Raw genomic sequence first — 17931 nt, forward strand, 5'->3', positions numbered from 1 at the left:
GGTGATGGGTTTGAGAAGGCCCAAGTCGGCAGAGCGGAGGCGTCGGGAGGGGTGGTGATGCTGTAAGAAGTCTGTGAGATATGGAATATGGAATACAGTATATATAAAATATACTGTATGTGTATGACCTTATTTCATATATAAAATATAATGATATCATTGACATAATAAATTCAACTGGAATCATATTATGCATATTATTCTCATTTTCATATGATACCTGTAAGAATATGAAATAAAAAACAGTATGATTTACTTAAAATTATGATACATTTAATATAGTAATTTAATATGTGGTAAAGATCCAAGCAAGCTAGCTTCTTAGTCGTGGACTGACGACCCGACAATTCTTCCTTCTATTTCTTATCCCGACATAGGCTACATTCAGACTGTCAGTCCAAATCCGATTTTTGTTCATATCCGATTGAAATCGGATCGAGCAGAACATTATTATTTTTGAATTTTGAAAGCGACGGAGACTCAACCACAAACACCTTCTTTCCTCGTTTTTTTGCACTCTTCTCTTTAACTTTTGACAGTCTATAGAACTCCAAATGTATTTCCCGGTGCGACCGATTAGTACAGACCAAAACACGACAATTTTTCAGCAGCAAGAAGCAGCCAAATTTGCGAGTCCATTCAGTTCAGTGGCATTGTTTACGTTCAGTGACGCCAATATGGCCGACTTCCGGATTGATGACCTGTTGTAAAAACCCTCTATAAATGCCAGGTATAGCCTATTGGAGACTGGCACGCAATCAGTGCACTTGCAAATGAGAGCCTGCAGTATGACCGATTGTGGTGTGACAATATCAGCCTGCATTTTGTTCGCAGATTTAGTCGCTGCAAACAGCGCAAGCGGCTGATGACAGAACTAGGGGTGTCGCAATATACCGGTGTTGGCGATAATCGTGATATTCAAAGCATGAAATATCGACATCGTGCTAATTTAGAGTGTGGCAATATACCGGTATTGACGATAACCACGATGTTTAAAATGAACAGGACTGTTATGATAACATGACACGTAAATACTCCAGCGCGAGAGTACCTGGTTGGCCTCTCACTGTATTGCACCCGCTGACACATATCAAAGAAGACGCAGCCCGGGCCGCGCAGCTACTCTGAGAAGAATGTCGTCTGAGCGAGAGAGTGAAACACTCTGTCCACACCCGAAAAAAGTAAGTTCGCCTGTATGGGAGTTCTTCGGCTCGAAAGAAAACAGCACTTTAAAGGGGGTCGCACACCGGATGAGAAGCGCAGCGCCACGTCTTTAAAATTAGAACACATTTTCTCTTCGAGTGTATTCGGCGTCTGTCTGCGGTGCCCAGCAACGGCTCTTGTTCAAAATCCTGCCGAGACACAGAGCGCCATTTACATAGTTTTATATTAAATTTACATTATATTTGTCTCAAATCATCATAAATGACTTCACCCTGTGCTGCAATATACGTTTAGTTTTACATTAATTTACAGGAATCAGCTGTTTGAATGAAAATTGCTGATGTTATAGGATTTTCAGGTGATATTCGCAATTCATTCAGTTAATGGATGCTCTGAGGTAAAGTGTTCAGATCACAGACTCAGCAACTATTGTATTTAATTGTACAGTACAATCATAACAAAGTACAGACATTATCTTAATTTCATAATGTCCTTAAACATAAGAAAACTGCTGGCCATAAACTGAGAAAGAGCGCGTCCGGTGTGCGATACCTCGAGTTGTCCTACACGCGGCGCTGCAGAATGTGTAGCCACCAACCTTTTTACCCATCTCCGTGTCCATCACCCGGCTGATTACGCAATTTTACAGAGAATAAATTGCTATTTTTTTTGACTAGTCATGGAATGGGAAACGTGACATTAACCTGTGTTCTGGGTTTCATGTGTTCACCATCAGTCCAATGGAGAGACGGAACGTCATAGGCGGGTGACGTCATCGACCAGGAAACTATAAAGCACCCCAAAAACACAAGCGCGACAGCTTCTGATAGGCCGAAGCAAGTGCTAGCGGGCATGCCGGGAGTGTGGCAGAACGACGCAGCGTCTCGTTCCCTCTTCAGGGAACTAGGGTTACATTCGTAACCGAGACGTTCCCTTTCAAGGGAACTCGAGCTGTGTCAACGCTGTGGGAATGCTAATACCCACGTCGCCATAAGAACAAGTGCCCGTCATGTGAAATCAGAGCGCACAGAGGACGAGAGCACCTGCGCCCCTGGAGTGGAGCTGAGGTCCAAGTCATAGAACCTAACAAACGTGTGCGGTGAGGACTATCCTGCCACATCACAAACATCATGAAGGGAAACTCCTGACAATAGAGCTTTAGAAGCAGCCATACTCCTAGTCGAGTGAGCTTGAACAGCCAAAGGTGAGGGCTGACCAGCCGACTCGTAAGCAAGTGAGATGGCCTCGACCACCCACTTGCTCATCCTCTGTTTAGATGCAGGACACCCCTTCCTGGGTGGTCCAAAGCAAACGAACAACTGTTCAGACTTCCTCCACAGGGCAGGCTCTGTGGACATAAGCATCTAAGGCCCTAACAGGGCAGAGTAGATTAAGTTTATCTTGGTCTGACGTCAGAAATGGAGGAGGACAGAAGGCCTGCAGAACTAGGTCTAACAATATTAGTAGGAACCTTTGGAACGTAGCCCAGTCTAGGGTGGAGAAAAGCCTTCACCATACCAGGCGAAAATTCCAGGCACGGGGGAGAAACCGAGAGTGCTTGAATGTCTCCAATTCTCTTGAGAGACGAGATAGCAAGAAGAAATTTAGTTTTTAGAGTGATGAATTTCTCAGAAACTTCTTCAATGGGCTCAAAAGGAGCCAGGGAGAGACCTTCTAATACGATGGCCAGATCCCAGGATGGCACCCTCATGCAAACTGCTGGCCTCAGCCTCAAAGTACCACGAAGAAAATGAGTTATTAGTGGGTGTCTCCCCAAAGAAACTCTACTTAAAGGGACGTGGTAAGCAGCAAGTGCCGCCATGTACACCTTCAGTGTGGAGAGGGATAAACCTGTGGAGAAACGCTCCTGCAGGAACTCCAGCACTGCACCCACTGGGCAGTTAACTGGGTCCAACCGGTGTTCACCACACCATGAAGTGAAAAGTTTGCACTTCAGGGCATATAACTTTCTCGTGGACGGAGCTCTGGAGTGGAGGATGGTCTCAACAACCTCGGTTGAGAGACCTGAACTTATGAGCTGGGCCCCCTCAGAGGCCAAACCCACAGTTTCCACAACTTACCCATGGGGGTGAAGAATCATACCACTTGCTTGAGAGAGTAAGTCCCTCCTGATCGGAATCTCCAGAGGAGAGCCATCAAGGAGAGATACTAGATCTGCAAACCATACTCAGGCTGGCCAGTACGGGGCTACCAACAGAAGACTGACCCCGTCCTAGCAAACCCTTTCCAGAACTCCTGGGAGCAGAGCGATCGGGGGAAATGTGTACAGGCGTGACCTCGGCCACGGCTGCACCATATCGTCCAACCCCAGCGGGGCTGGATGGCTGAGGGAGAACCACAGTGGACAGTGTGATGTCTCCCTGGAAGCGAATAGGACCACCTCGGCACAACCGAAACTCTTCCACAGGAGCTCCACCACCTCGGGGTGGAGTCTCCATTCCCCGGGCCTCAGCCCTGCCTCGACAGGATATCTGCCCCTTGATTTAGATACCCTGGGATATAAATTGCGCTCAACGAAAGTAGCTTCCCCTGGGTCCATAGGAGGATCTGGCGAGCCAGCTTGTATAACGGACGCGAACACAGACCCCCTTGATGGTTTATATAAGAGACCACCGACATGTTGTCTGATCGAACAAGCACATGGTGGCCCCTCAGGTCTGGGAGGAAGTATTTCAGAGCCTGAAACACCGCCAACATTTCGAGACAATTTATGTGCCACGAGAGATGATGGTCCTGCCACAGACCTTGGGCTGGGCGACCACTCATGATCGCCCCCCAGCCCGTGAGGGAAGCATCTGTCGTTAGCGTTACACGACAACAAAGTGCTCCCAACACGGGTCCCTGGGACAAGAACCAAAGTTCTTTCCACATGACCAGAGCACGAAGGCAGCGCCGCGTGACTTTGATCGTGCGGAGCTGGTTACCCCTCGGGGAGAACCCCTTGGTCCTGAGCCACCACTGTAACGGTCTCATGTACAGCAGGCCGCAAGGTATAACGTTGGACGCTGCTGCCATCAGACCTAACAGTCTCTGAAATTGCTTTACAGTGAGCAGCTGGCCTAGCTTCACTTGCTTTACGGCTGAGAGAATCGAAGCGATACGAGCAGGCGACAGGCGCGCCTGCATCGTCGTCGAATCCCATATAACACCCAGAAAAGAGGTCCTCTGTAATGGAGATAACACGCTTTTCTTGCCATTTAGCCTCAACCCCAACTTCCTGATGTGGGCGAGAACCACATCTCGATGCCGAACCGCCTGATGCTCCGATTGAGCTGGAATCAACCAATCGTCGATATAGTTCAGGATACAAATGCCCTGGAGGCGCAGTGGAACTAACGGAGCATCCATGCACTTCGTGAATGTGCGGGGTGACAAGGCTAGACCGAACAGAAGAACACGATATTGGTATGCTTCGCCCCCGAAAGCGAACCTCAGGAACTTCCTGTGTTGTGGACGGATGGAAATGTGGAAGTACGCGTCCTTTAGATCTATCGTGACGAACCAGTCCTCGGATCTGATTTGTGACACGATCTGCTTGAGAGTGAGCGTCTTGAACTTGAGCTTCCCTACTGAGTGATTTAAAAGGCGCAGATCTAAGATTGGACGCAACCACCCATCATTCTTTGGAACGATGAAATATCGGCTGTAATAACCTGACTCCTTGCTGGGAGGAGGAACCCGTTCTATAGCCTCCTTTTGCAGGAGCGTTTTCACCTCCTGTTCCATTACCAGAGCCTGCAGGACCCCTACAAATCGAGGTGGCCGAGACCTGAACTGCATAGCGTAACCGTTTTCGACCGTTTGCAGGACCCAACGAGATATTTTTGGAAGGCTATTCCACAGTTCCAGAAAATCTACTGAGGGTTCCAGTCTCTTGAGACTGGCCTCTGGAGTATTTTGAACAGCAAACACAGCGCCCTGTAACGGTGCACCGGCAGGGAACAACTGGTTTGACCGCTCTGTGACCCTCCTCAGAGGGTGCGAGCGTCCCTCGGGAAAGCGCTCGCTGGGACCGTCTACACCCCGGCATGAAGGCGGGGTTGGCAGAACGGGCCCCTGGGGGCACCGAGGGAGAACGGGCACCGTGTAATGCGGTGAACACCTCTCTCCCACGGTGGGGACCACCCTCAGTAGCCTTCTTGGCCATAATAACTGTCCTTAGATCAGTTTTGCCAGAAGACTTCGGCTGAGAGTGCCACGTCTGGTCCCACTGTTTGGAAGGGGGGGCGTGAGACGTGACACTCTGCTTCTGTTGCGCCCTATGCGAGGAGCTGGGCGAAGGAGCCTCGGCAGAGAGGTGACTAGCAAGCGCCTCTTCCGCTTTGGGCATCGCCCCATATCCATGACACTTAGCCCCCACGATACTCGAATAAGTGGAAGTTTGTGGGCTAAAAATACGGTAAGACACCGGTTTCTTCCACGACATCGACACCTCGGTGTGGAGATCGGGAAAGAACGGCAAGAACCGGCGTGGAGGTTGTGTGCGGGAAGACAAAAATCTCTCATCTAATTTAGCACCTCCATCAGCTCCTCACTTTCGGGAGAATGAGGTGGTGAATCCTCATTATCCCCCGCATCAATACTGACAACATCCAGCTCCTCAGAACTGGATAGTTGCAATATTGGGGCCTCAACTCGGGCAGAAGAAACCGCAGAGCGTGCTTCCGAACCCGAGACTGAGGCACTAGATCTAACAGGTAAGGGTTGAGATAGGGCGGGGCACGTCTCAAACCCCGCTGTTCGATCCATCTGTGATCCCTACGAATGACGCCGCCACTCTGCCTCGGCAGAAGCGGGACCCGATCCGCGATGATAGCGAACCGAACCACTCTCCTCAAAGAGTGGTCGGCGGGAGCGGAACGTTCTAAGGGGAAAACGCTCGCAATGCTCGCAATCAGCTCCCTCGAGAGCTGACTGGGCTGAACTCCCAAACAAACAACACATAGATCGTGTGTATCCCCACTCGTTAGATAGCACGTGCAGAGATGAACACACTTTCTATAGAGCTGTTCGCTCACCATGTCTCTCAATATATACAGTGGGGAGAACATGTATTTGATTCACTGCCGATTTTGCAGGTTTTCTCACTTACAAAGCATGTAGAAGTCTGTAATTTTTATCATAGGTACTCTTCAACTGTGAGTGACGGAATCTAAAACAAAAATCCAGAAAATCACATTGTATGATTTTTAAGTAATTCATTTGCATTTTATTGCATGACATAAGTATTTGATACATCAGAAAAGCAGACCTTAATATTTGGTACAGAAAACTTTGTTTGCAATTACAGAGATCATACGTTTCCTGTAGTTCTTGACCAGGTTTGTACACACCAAGGTTATTATAGTTTTGCATTTTTCATTAGTTTTTATTTTTATTTCGTTTTGACTTTATGTTTTCAAATTCAGTTTAGTTTTAATTAGTTTTTAAAGTGGGTTTGCTAGTTTAGTTTAGTTTTTAGTTTTTGAAAATGCTTAGTTTTAGTTTAGTTTTTATTAGTTTTAGTGTTAGTTTTAGTCTTTTTTTGTAATTTTGGTTATTTGTCAGGGGCAAGATTCAAAAAGGTCCGAAAAAAGTATTGTGTAATAATAACTCAACAAAAACATCATACAATTTTAGAAATATGTATTCAACAATGACACGAGTAGCTACATAAAATGTACGAGCACAAATATGTAAACAGTCTACACAAGACTCAGCAGTAAGTGCAAAATGTGTAAGTGACGTGTGGCAGGAAAAAACCTAAATAGCCAACAGACTAAAGAAGACACACATGAACGGCGTATCAACACATTTATGAGCCTCACAAGACATTGCTCGGAGCTCAATCTCTTTACCTCTACAAAATCCATACGCCGTACCAAAAATCTACGTTACACGTACATCTTCTATACAAAATGCACACCCCATACAAATCCCACAGCTGTACAATTTTCACACCCATACTAAATTTACCCTATACAATACTCATCTGGATTGAAGCAGCAAACATTCAGTGTAAGAGTTAAAAAATGACATAACATTATTTAGCTAATTTGAATCACAGCTTATATCGTGTTTTGACATCGACAACCCAACAGCATTAAACTTTCTAAAGAAGCCGCAATCGCTTCTCGGGTCGACATTAACACACTGACAAAATTGTATTCAGAATTTAAAATATTTTGTTATGCCACTTTTTAATGTGTGATTGTGTAAAGGTGTTCACGAGATACCAACCTTTAACTTGCTTTCAACGAACACTCGTTTTCATGGAGACGCGGTGTGCACGGAGGGGGAGGGGCTGTGTGTGTGTGTGTGTGCCCGCCGCGTGTATGTGAGAGAGAGAGCAGGCCCATGCTCAGCAGGGAAAGGAAATGCAGCTGAACGAACACGCTGCGTTTTTTAAAAATGAATAACGAAATGCAATTATGTGGCGGCCGGTGCGGCGGCCCAAGACATTGACAAAGACGAAAACTAAGGACATTTACTCTATAATTTTATTTTATTTTAGTTAGTTTTGCCAAACACACATTACAGTTTTAGTTAGTTATCGTTTTTTTGTAATGCCTCGTTTTTATTTTTATTTCAGTTAACGACAATGTTTTTTCCCACCTAGTTTTAGTTTTTTCGTTCGTTTTCGTTAACGATTATAACCTTGGTACACACTGTAGCAGGGATTTTGGCCCACTCCTCCATACAGACCTTCTCCAGATCCTTCAGGTTTCGGGGCTGTCGCTGGGCAATACAGACTTTCAGCTCCCTCCAAAGATTTTCTATTGGGTTCAGGTCTGGAGACTGGCTAGGCCACTCCAGGACCTTGAAATGCTTCTTACGGAGCCACTCCTTAGTTGCCCTGGCTGTGTGTTTCGGGTCGTTGTCATGTTGGAAGACCCAGCCACGACCCATCTTCAATGCTCTTACTAAGGGAAGGATGTTGTTGGCCAAGATCTCGCAATACATGGCCCCATCCATCCTCCCCTCAATACGGTGCAGTCGTCCTGTCCCCTTTGCAGAAAAGCATCCCCAAAGAATGATGTTTCCACCTCCATGCTTCACGGTTGGGATGGTGTTCTGGGTTGTACTCATCCTTCTTCTTCCTCCAAACACGGCGATTGGAGTTTAGACCAAAAAGCTCTATTTTTGTCTCATCAGACCACATGACCTTCTCCCATTCCTCCTCTGGATCATCCAGATGGTCATTGGCAAACTTCAGACGGGCCTGGACATGCGCTGGCTTGAGCAGGGGGACCTTGCGTGCGCTGCAGGATTTTAATCCTTGACGGCGTAGTGTGTTACTACTGGTTTTCTTTGAGACTGTGGTCCCAGCTCTCTTCAGGTCATTGACCAGGTCCTGCCTTGTAATTATGGGCTGATCCCTCACCTTTCTCATGATCATTGATGCCCCACGAGGTGAGATCTTGCATGGAGCCCCAGACCGAGGGAGATTAACCGTCATCTTGAACTTCTTCCATTTTCTAATGATTGCGCCAACTGTTGTTGCCTTCTCGCCAAGCTGCTTGCCTATTATCCTGTAGCCCATCCCAGCCTTGTGCAGGTCTACAATTTTATCTGATGTCCTTACACAGCTCTCTGGTCTTGGCCATTGTGGAGAGGTTGGAGTCTGTTTGATTGAGTGTGTGGACAGGTGTCTTTCATACAGGTAACGGGTTAAAAAAGGTGCAGTTAAAGGTGCACTATGCAGGAATTCCGTTTTTGTCAAACAGCGACCCCTAGAGTTGCTGTGGAGTACTTGTACTGTCGTGAATAGCACTCACGCAGAGATGGCTCGCACTCACGGCCTGATCCCCTGACCCCCTGTACACCGGTACCTGTTCAGTAGGATGGAAGCTGTAACGAGTTGAAATAAGGTGTGGCCCCTTTAAGAGCTGCGCGCCCTGTTTAACTGTCGGCAGTCTGTATTGTATGTGCGCCTCGAACACCACATGTATACGGCGCCGGGTTATTTCTGTTTGATGCTTATTTTATCAGAATTTTATCCGATCTTTTTTGCCGTAAAGCAATTCGTTACATCGCGAGACCTGATATCACGCGACACTTCCTGATGCTGTGGCCGGCGGCCCGCCGGCTCAAAGTTGAAAGTGTGTTTTTTCCGCTCACATGCGATAGGGGGTGCGAAACTACCACCATTCAACCCGAAAAGAGTAATATAACCATTCCACTGACTCTGAAGCTGTTTGGTTGAGGTAAAAAACCTGCATAATTCACCTTTAATACAGGTAATGAGTGGAGAACAGGAGGGCTTCTTAAAGAGAAACTAACAGGTCTGTGAGAGCCAGAATTCTTACTGGTTGGTAGGTGATCAAATACTTATGTCATGCAATAAAATGCAAATGAATTACTTTAAAAATCATACAATGTGATTTTCTGGATTTTTGTTTTAGATTCCGTCACTCACAGTTGAAGAGTACCTATGATAAAAATTACAGACTTCTACATGCTTTGTAAGTGGGAAAATCTGCAAAATCGGCAGTGTTTTGATACACTGCCGATTTTGCAGATTTTCCCACTTACAAAGCATGTAGAAGTCTGTAATACTTGTCCTCCCCACTGTATATAATAGGTTTTTTTTTTGAGATAGTGAAAAACTCCTGCCTAGTGACAACTAAGGACAGACAAAAACACTTTGAGACAATGATTCACATATAGCGCTTGCTGAAGGCACAGAAGCTGTCGCGCTTGTGTTTTTGGGGTGCTTTATAGTGTCCTGGTCGATGACGTCACCCGCCTATGACGTTCCGTCTCTCCATTGGACTGATTCCATACGTGCTTCAGGATGCACACACGCAGAGGCCTTTCCACAGCGTTGACGCAGCTCGAGTTCCCTTGAAAGGGAACAGAGAGAAACATGTAAAGCAACCAAAGATAGTTTATTTAGTTTTACTTGCCATTTATGGGCAGGGTTAACCTGAAATAACCAGTGCTGCGACATCACACTTGTACATCTATGACCCTCCAGAGGTGACTTAAGCAGTTGTATGTACGTCTCTGTGTAAAAATTTAAAGGATTTACAACAACAACAACAACAAAAATTTGGTAAGAAATAAAAATTTTACGCTTGACCACAATTTACGATCATGTTAATGAGTTAAAGTTAGCTATGGAAATTTAACATTTTACTTTCCCGGATTTAACTTCAGATAACTCAAATATCCAAGTTGTCACATAATACAACCTCACATTTCAAGTTGACTTAATTTTTTTACAAATGAACAAATTTAAATAATCAATTTTTACAGTTTACAGCCTACAATTGCCAAACACACAGTAGGCTAAACTCTATATAAACTTAATAGATGGTATGTTTTGTGTCCATGTGTTTCCAGATTGCTGTTGTCTCTTATGTTTACCATTGTGAATTAAAATGTTTAAAATGAAATAAGAAAAGGGGGTTGGTGATGTAGAGTGGCTTAAAAAATATTTTGAACAAGAAAATTTGATTTCCAGAGTACATTAATGCCCAAGATTTAAAATGTTAGTTTTCTCTTTATGTTAGATACATTTGAAATGAACTGTGTTGCAACACGTATTGGTCTCCTCTAATCAACATTGTAAATAATGACAATAATAGTATATTAATGATGATAATTTAAAGGGTTAGTTAATCCAGAAACGAAAATTGTCTCACCCTCATGTTGTTCCAAACCTGTATGAATTTCTTTCTTCTGCTGAACACAAAAGAAGATATTTTGAAGAATGTTGGTAATCAAAAAGTTTATGTTTTTTTTTTCCTATTATGGCAGTCAGTGGGTGCCATCAACTGTCTGGTTACCAACATTGCCCCTTTTTACAAGATATAAAATAAGTCTGATGTTCCCAGAATATGCATTTTAAAGTTTAAGCTCAAAATACCTAAACATAATTTTTTACAGCATGTTAAAACCGTCCCTTTTTGAGGCTGGGGGTTTGTTAGAATAAATAGCTAAAGGTCTGGTCCACATTCCAGGTTTTTCTGTTCTGGACAAAAACTGAGACAAATATGTAAAGCAACCAAAGACAGTTTGTTTTGTTTTACTTTATGGCCAGGGTTAACCTGAAATAACCAGTGCTGCGACATTACACTTGTATATGTGTATGTCTATGACCCTCCTGGGGTGACTTTAGCAGTTTTACATACGCCTCTGTGTAAAAAAATAAAGGATTTAGGCTACAAAAGAAATATATATATATATATATTTTTATAAAATTTTAAATGTTATGTTTGATCTATGAGAGCTATGACCATATAACATTTTACTTTCCCGGATTTTAGTTGGTGATGGAAAACGGCTCAAATTATTATTTTGATTTAATTTGATTTCCAGCGTACATTCATGCCCAAGGTCTAAAATAGGGATGGCCCGATACCGATACTGGGATCGGGCCGATACTGTCCTAATATACTCGTACTCGTACTCATAAAAATTCGCCGATACCACGCACCGATACCACGTACATTTTGCAAAACGAAACTGGCCGCCGCGAGAGCTTTGTCGAGGTGAACTGAGGCATAGGAAAGTATAGGCTAATGTCGGCGGTTTGGGCTCATTTCAAGATAAGGGATGATGACAACAGCAAGGCAGACTGTGAGTTATGTTCAGCTAAGGTGTCGAGAGGAGGGAAAGAAAGTACATCGTTTAACACCAGCAATCTAATTAAACATCTGAAGACGCATCATAGATCTGATGGCCGAGCGCGCGCGCGGGCGGTAATGCACTCACTCTGTGTGTGCGGGTTACGGGAGAATAAAACGATTCGCGGGACTCCCGCAAACTAGAAATATCTATGAATAAAACATAAAAACTAAAAGATTTTTATTAATCTCTTGCAGAAAAGCAACAAGAACAACTACAACAAAATAGAAACGATTTACAGGACAGAGTTTCTATTCATAACATGGTTACAGCGTTGAGCGATGTAGCCAATCACAGACATATGTGTTGCTTTCTGGAACGCAATGGCCAATCAGAAGCATTTAAGATAGACTCCCCTCACCGCTCAAAACGGACTTTTTTGTTCAGTGCTGAATTCTGCATGCTGGCAAATCCTCTAATTATAACAAACAAAGTGTGGATATTATGAAAGATTGATTGTGCAGTCAGCTTCATTGATAATAACAGAGATGTGTGAGATCGCGATGAACTGTCAGCTTTTAGGATTTATTAAGGGAGCGCACTTTGCGCGCATTCAGTCATGCCAGACCATGCACGCAGTAGCCTGCTTGCTTTTATGTTAAATTAACAGTGGTTTGTGTGTTAATACATTTATTATTTTAATAATTTTTATTTATTTTTTAGACTTGTTAAAACAAGCAGAGAAGAAAATAAAAACAGTCTTCTAACCTGTGTTCTAAAATAGTCGTCTTCTTTTCTGGGAGCCTATTACTTTTGCGGTAGAAATATCGGTATCGGTACTCGGTATCGGCAAGTACACAAATGTAAATACTCGTACTCGTATCGGTTTGAAAAAAAATGGTATCGGGCCATCCCTAGTCTAAAATATTAATGTTTTCACTTTGTTATATACATTTGAAATTAAATTTGTTGCAACACTTATTGGTCTTCCCTGATCCAAAATTTAAATAATAATAATACGAGTAGTAAAAGAATAATAATTTAACAGCATAACATAAAAAAAGAACCATTTATATAGCCTATGTTAGAATTTTGTGTTAAGCCAACGCTATCTCACGACCAATTCGTATGAGTGATTAAAAGGTGGCTAATTCATACTAATTCATAAGACCTCACTCGTACGAATTTGTACGATTTGTCTAAACCCACGTGATGGGTAGGTTTAGGGGCGGGGTCGGGGGTAGGTCATTCGTACGAATTCATATGAATTTGGTAACTCGTAAAATATGTACGAATTAGCAAAAATCGTCGTATGAGGTCGTATGAATTAGTACGAATTAGCCACCTCGTAAAATTCGTACGAATTGCCGTGAGATCGGGCTGGTTAAACCGCAGTGTCAAGATATCATCAATATTATGTTTTTTGCACATGTAGAATACTTTTAGCGCATGATGGAATGTTTTGTCCATCGATAAGATGCTACGTGCTGAAACATCTTCAATGAAAATTAGCTATTTGAATATGAAAATCACTAGCATCTTGACATCACAAAAATTTGCATATATTTTTGTGTAAGACCTACATGAGGCCAAAAGCCATATAGTGCAGACTAAACGGCCTAATCTAATTCTGATGATCATTCTGAAGTTTAAATATAAGTAGTGTAATTTGGTGCGTTCAGGTGGATCAGACTCTGGAGGTTGCATTTATTTTAGTTCCAGGCTAATATGTGACATACTTGTGTCTCAGGCATCTGTGCACTTTTTCAAAGACTTGATGTCACTAACCTGGACAACTTACATTTACATGTAGATTTATTCATTAGGTAGACACTTTCATCCAAAGTGACCAACGAATGAGTAACCAGCAAATTGTCATAAGAAACAACAATGTTCAAGTACAGCAACTGTATTCCTGTAGCTCAAAAAGTAGAGCACGTCTAATGTGCAGGTGCTATTTTTTTTTAGACACTTTTCCGTTTTGTTTTTTTTTGTTTTTTTTTTCTTTTCCCACTAGCCGGCGGACTGTAAGATATTTTGTAGTGAACTGATTGTGGCCACCGGCTAGCGTTTTTTTTTTTTTTCCTTTTCTTTTTTTTATGTTTATTTCACCCCCCTACCCTAGTAATAGTCTCGGTGTGGATGGGGCCCATAGGATATACTAGCCCACTGGGTTCTAGCCTGGTTTCCTTCGTGTGTTTCACCGATTTGGAACCGATGTGTGCCGTGTAATGCTGTGAAGTGTGCATCTTTTGAAATAGCTCAAAGATCACGGTTGTCGTGGTGGTGTAGGCTGAGTTTGTAGTGTTTGTTCTACTCTAAAGTGGTGTGCCTTAGCTCACGTGTGGTATTGAAACCTAGGCCTGGTCAAGCTGTTATTCCAGTGGCCCACCCACCTATGGCCTATCCCTATGTTAAATGATGGATTTGTGTGTTATTTATTGACAACCAAAAGCGACTAATTTATAACTGAAATAAAATAAAGACTGTATTTTTTTTTACTTTGTTAAGCCAAGCCTGTGCGTGCTTCTTTGTAAAATAGAGTTCCCTTGCTCTCACCAGTCTTGTTCAAGGGGTGGCGTAGTTAGCACTGCCATATACTTACAGGGGGCCACATATGCAGCAAACTTAACACTGAGCTTAACACTCCTCCAAACAGTACCCAGAGCTGACTTCAAGTGCATTTAATGGAAGCGGTGTAAAAAAAAAACAAAAAAAAAAACAGTAGAAAATATACATTAACTTACCAGACACTTAGATGAGCATAAACCTCTTCTTATACACCATTCTCAAATATATAGATAGCATACAGTGAATACATAACAATAGCATAAACAACATTACAATATCAGAGCTGCCAACTCTACGGATTGACCGTGAGACTCACACAATTGACCCTTTTCACATGCGCTCACGCGGTGACCGACCCACGCCACACATCCATTTTCTCAGGTAGAGAAAAATCGCGAAGCAAAGAGGAGACTGACACCGACAGACTAGACAGAGAAGGTTATACTTTTGATATCACTAGTGCAAAGTGCCCGTGCAAAAACTGTTTTTGTGTGTGTTTTTATTAATTGTTGGTTTGGTGTGTTTGAGTGCTCATTGTTACAATTACACAGCAAAAGTTCAGTGACATTTTAATTTAATTTAAATTTAATTTGTGGTAGAAAGCAGATACTCAATAAATATGGAAACGTGAACTAACGTTACACGATTCAGGGAGCATGACACAGTGAACTCAGAGAAAACACTACGCTTGAGCAAACAGTGTGTGAATAGGCTAAACTACAAATGATGGCCGCGAATAAAATATAATGTTCAGAAGTAAACATGTAGCTGACTTAATGTTCAGCTGACAGTGTTTATGTTAGAATGATTATTTTTAAACCACAACCTTCTAACTGCTTCTTTTACCGATATATTTACTGATATCTTTTGCATTTCTAATCCAAACAACGTCAAACTCGGCACTGCACTTACTCGTGCCCGTAGCAAGACACCTGTCAAGTTTGAGATCCATCGGACTAACGGTTCGAGAGATATGCGATTAACACACACACACACACACACACACATTCCTGTAATTTATAGATAGCTATATAGAGCAAATCTGCTTTCTTCGTCCCTCTGTCTCTGGTCCTGCGCTGTGCTCACTCAGTGTGCAGTGTGAGGGGGAGTGGCCAGCGGCTAGAGCGGCAAAAACCAATGTGTGCTTCTTTAGCGATATATATTTAGCGATATCTTTTGCATTTCTAATCCAAACAACGTCAAACTCGTCACTGCACTTACTCATGCCCGTAGCAAGACACCTGTCAAGTTTGAGATCCATCGGACTAACCGTACGTTCACACCGCCGCCGACTTGAGCTTCCAAAGCGGCCGGAAGTCATTCATTTTCAATGGAAGCTGGCTTCTCTCAGCTGCAAGGAGCGTCAAATCCCTCGGCGTCGCATTTTGGGCGTTTTGAGCGTCTTGAGCGTCAATCAGAAAGTTGAAAGAAGCTCAACTTTATGGTAATGAGCTGTGACGCGGTTCAGCGGCAAGCAGCGGCAAAACGCCAGCAACCAATCGGAATATAGACGTCCCTCGCGCTGGCTGATTCCGGAGAAACACACGATGTAAACTTTCGTTCCTACCAAAACATTAGTTCCGAGAAAATGGAAGAGAAGCCAATAGGCTATGTGCACAAGCGTAATTTCGAACTTCCGCTATTGTCAGAAGTCCGCATGTCAGTTTCCGGTTTACGGCTGTTCATCCGCAACCGCTATAAACGAACAAGATGAGTGCTGCTGTTGTACCAAAAAAAGAGTTGTTAAACACATCTAAGTTTATAAGAACTGTAGGTGGATCTATCATCTAACGCCCGTTTCACACATACCCCGTTTGCAGTGCGTGTTGCGGTGCAGGAGCAACGCGCGCTATAGTGCTTTTACATATGATGCGTTTGCAGTGAATAACTGATCCGCGGCTGTACCACAAACACATACTTTACTTTACTATTTATTTAAAATCCAGAAGTTGTGCTGCTACTTTTATTTCAAAAAAAGTTGTCAGCATTGCGATTCTCTTTGTCGACACTCTTTAATGGATGTATGCACGTTTAAACACAATTTAAACAACGCAAGTTAGGGCTATTATTCCATGCATTACTTATATTAAGTTGCTCAAGCAAGTGGTCAAATTTACTATATTAAAATGGCAAATATTTTAAATTAAAACTTAAAATTGGCAAAAACAGCCGACTCACATGCCTTTTCTTTTGCATTTAAATTGTAATAGCCTACAATAGATCTTGCATGTCACAAAGAACTTGTTTTTCCACCTCCACGAATGAGACGGGTGTTGTTCATTATGTCGCCTTAATTGTAGTTTTCCTTGATTTACCCCGGTCTTCACAGTCTTCAGGTGACTGTGAAAAATAGTAGTACCGGTATATTAAATGCATTTATGGTGAGATTACTACATTTTATTTAATGAAACGCATTTATGGTGAAATTACTACATTTTCAGGTCAATCTTTGTGCATTTTGACCACTTTAATGCAGCACAGCAGAAATAGATTCAGTGCAGAAACGATCGCTGCACTGCTGTTATACGTGCCGCATCTGAAACGGTGTGAAAAGTGAAAGCCCTAACCTGTTAACATGGTGCGTTAGGAGCACTGCTGTGTGCCACTTTGCTCTGCTTCAAGTTGCTAACAGCCATTTGAGCTTCCAACGCTTCCCGAAAAACACCAACCTTCGTGCGCAGTGGCTGCACAAAATAGACATTTTGGGCGACGCGCAAAAAAAAGAAAAGAACAAAAAGTAAGTATGTGTTTGTGGTACAGCCGCGGATCAGTTATTCACTGCAAACGCATCATATGTGAAAGCACTATAGCGCGCGTTGCTCCTGCACTGCAAACGGGGTATGTGTGAAACGGGCGTTAGATTATGGATCCACCTACAGTTCTTATAAACTTAGATGTGTTTAACAACTCTTTTTTTCGTACAACAGCAGCACTCATCTTGTTCGGTTGCGGATGAACAGCCGTAAACCGGAAACTGACATGCCGACTTCTGACAATAGCGGAAGTTCGAAATTACGCTGGTGCACATAGCCTATAATCGCCGTTGCTGAGTTTCCTATCATTTATGACATGACGTTGTTTGCTTATAGGGACCGTGAGAGCGCAACTTTTATTTGAAATATTTACGATCGCTCGTTTTAAAGCGGGAATGCAATTCATTTGCTCACGGTGACACCGATTTGACCGCAAATAATAAAAATAATAGTTCTATTCTTTTTTCCCCGACCAAATGTGACCAAAACGGTTATAAAAATGCTGTCATTATAAAAGGTTTCTTTAATGTATTGCTAGTTTTTTTCTGTTTATTACATTTTATGTTGTGACACTTCTATTCTCCCTGCAACGTCAGAGCGTTCAAAGCGTCCAAAACGTCAACAAGCTTCCCCGTACTTTTTGACAAGCGTCCTTGACAGGGCGGCCAGAGCTTCTTTGACGCTCAAGTCGGCGGCGGTGTGAACGTACAGTAACGGTTCGAGAGATATGCGATTAACAGACAGACACACACACACAGACAGACAGACGTTCCTGTAATTTATAGATAGATAGATGGAACAAATTCACAGCTCTCAGATTCTGTCAATTTGATTACGAAATTCTACCAATACCGCTTTTGGTGCTTTT

Source organism: Rhinichthys klamathensis, unplaced genomic scaffold, assembly GCF_029890125.1.
Source record: "Rhinichthys klamathensis goyatoka isolate OS25496 unplaced genomic scaffold, OSU_Roscu_1.1 h1tg000105l_1, whole genome shotgun sequence".
NCBI classification, from domain to species: domain Eukaryota; kingdom Metazoa; phylum Chordata; class Actinopteri; order Cypriniformes; family Leuciscidae; genus Rhinichthys; species Rhinichthys klamathensis.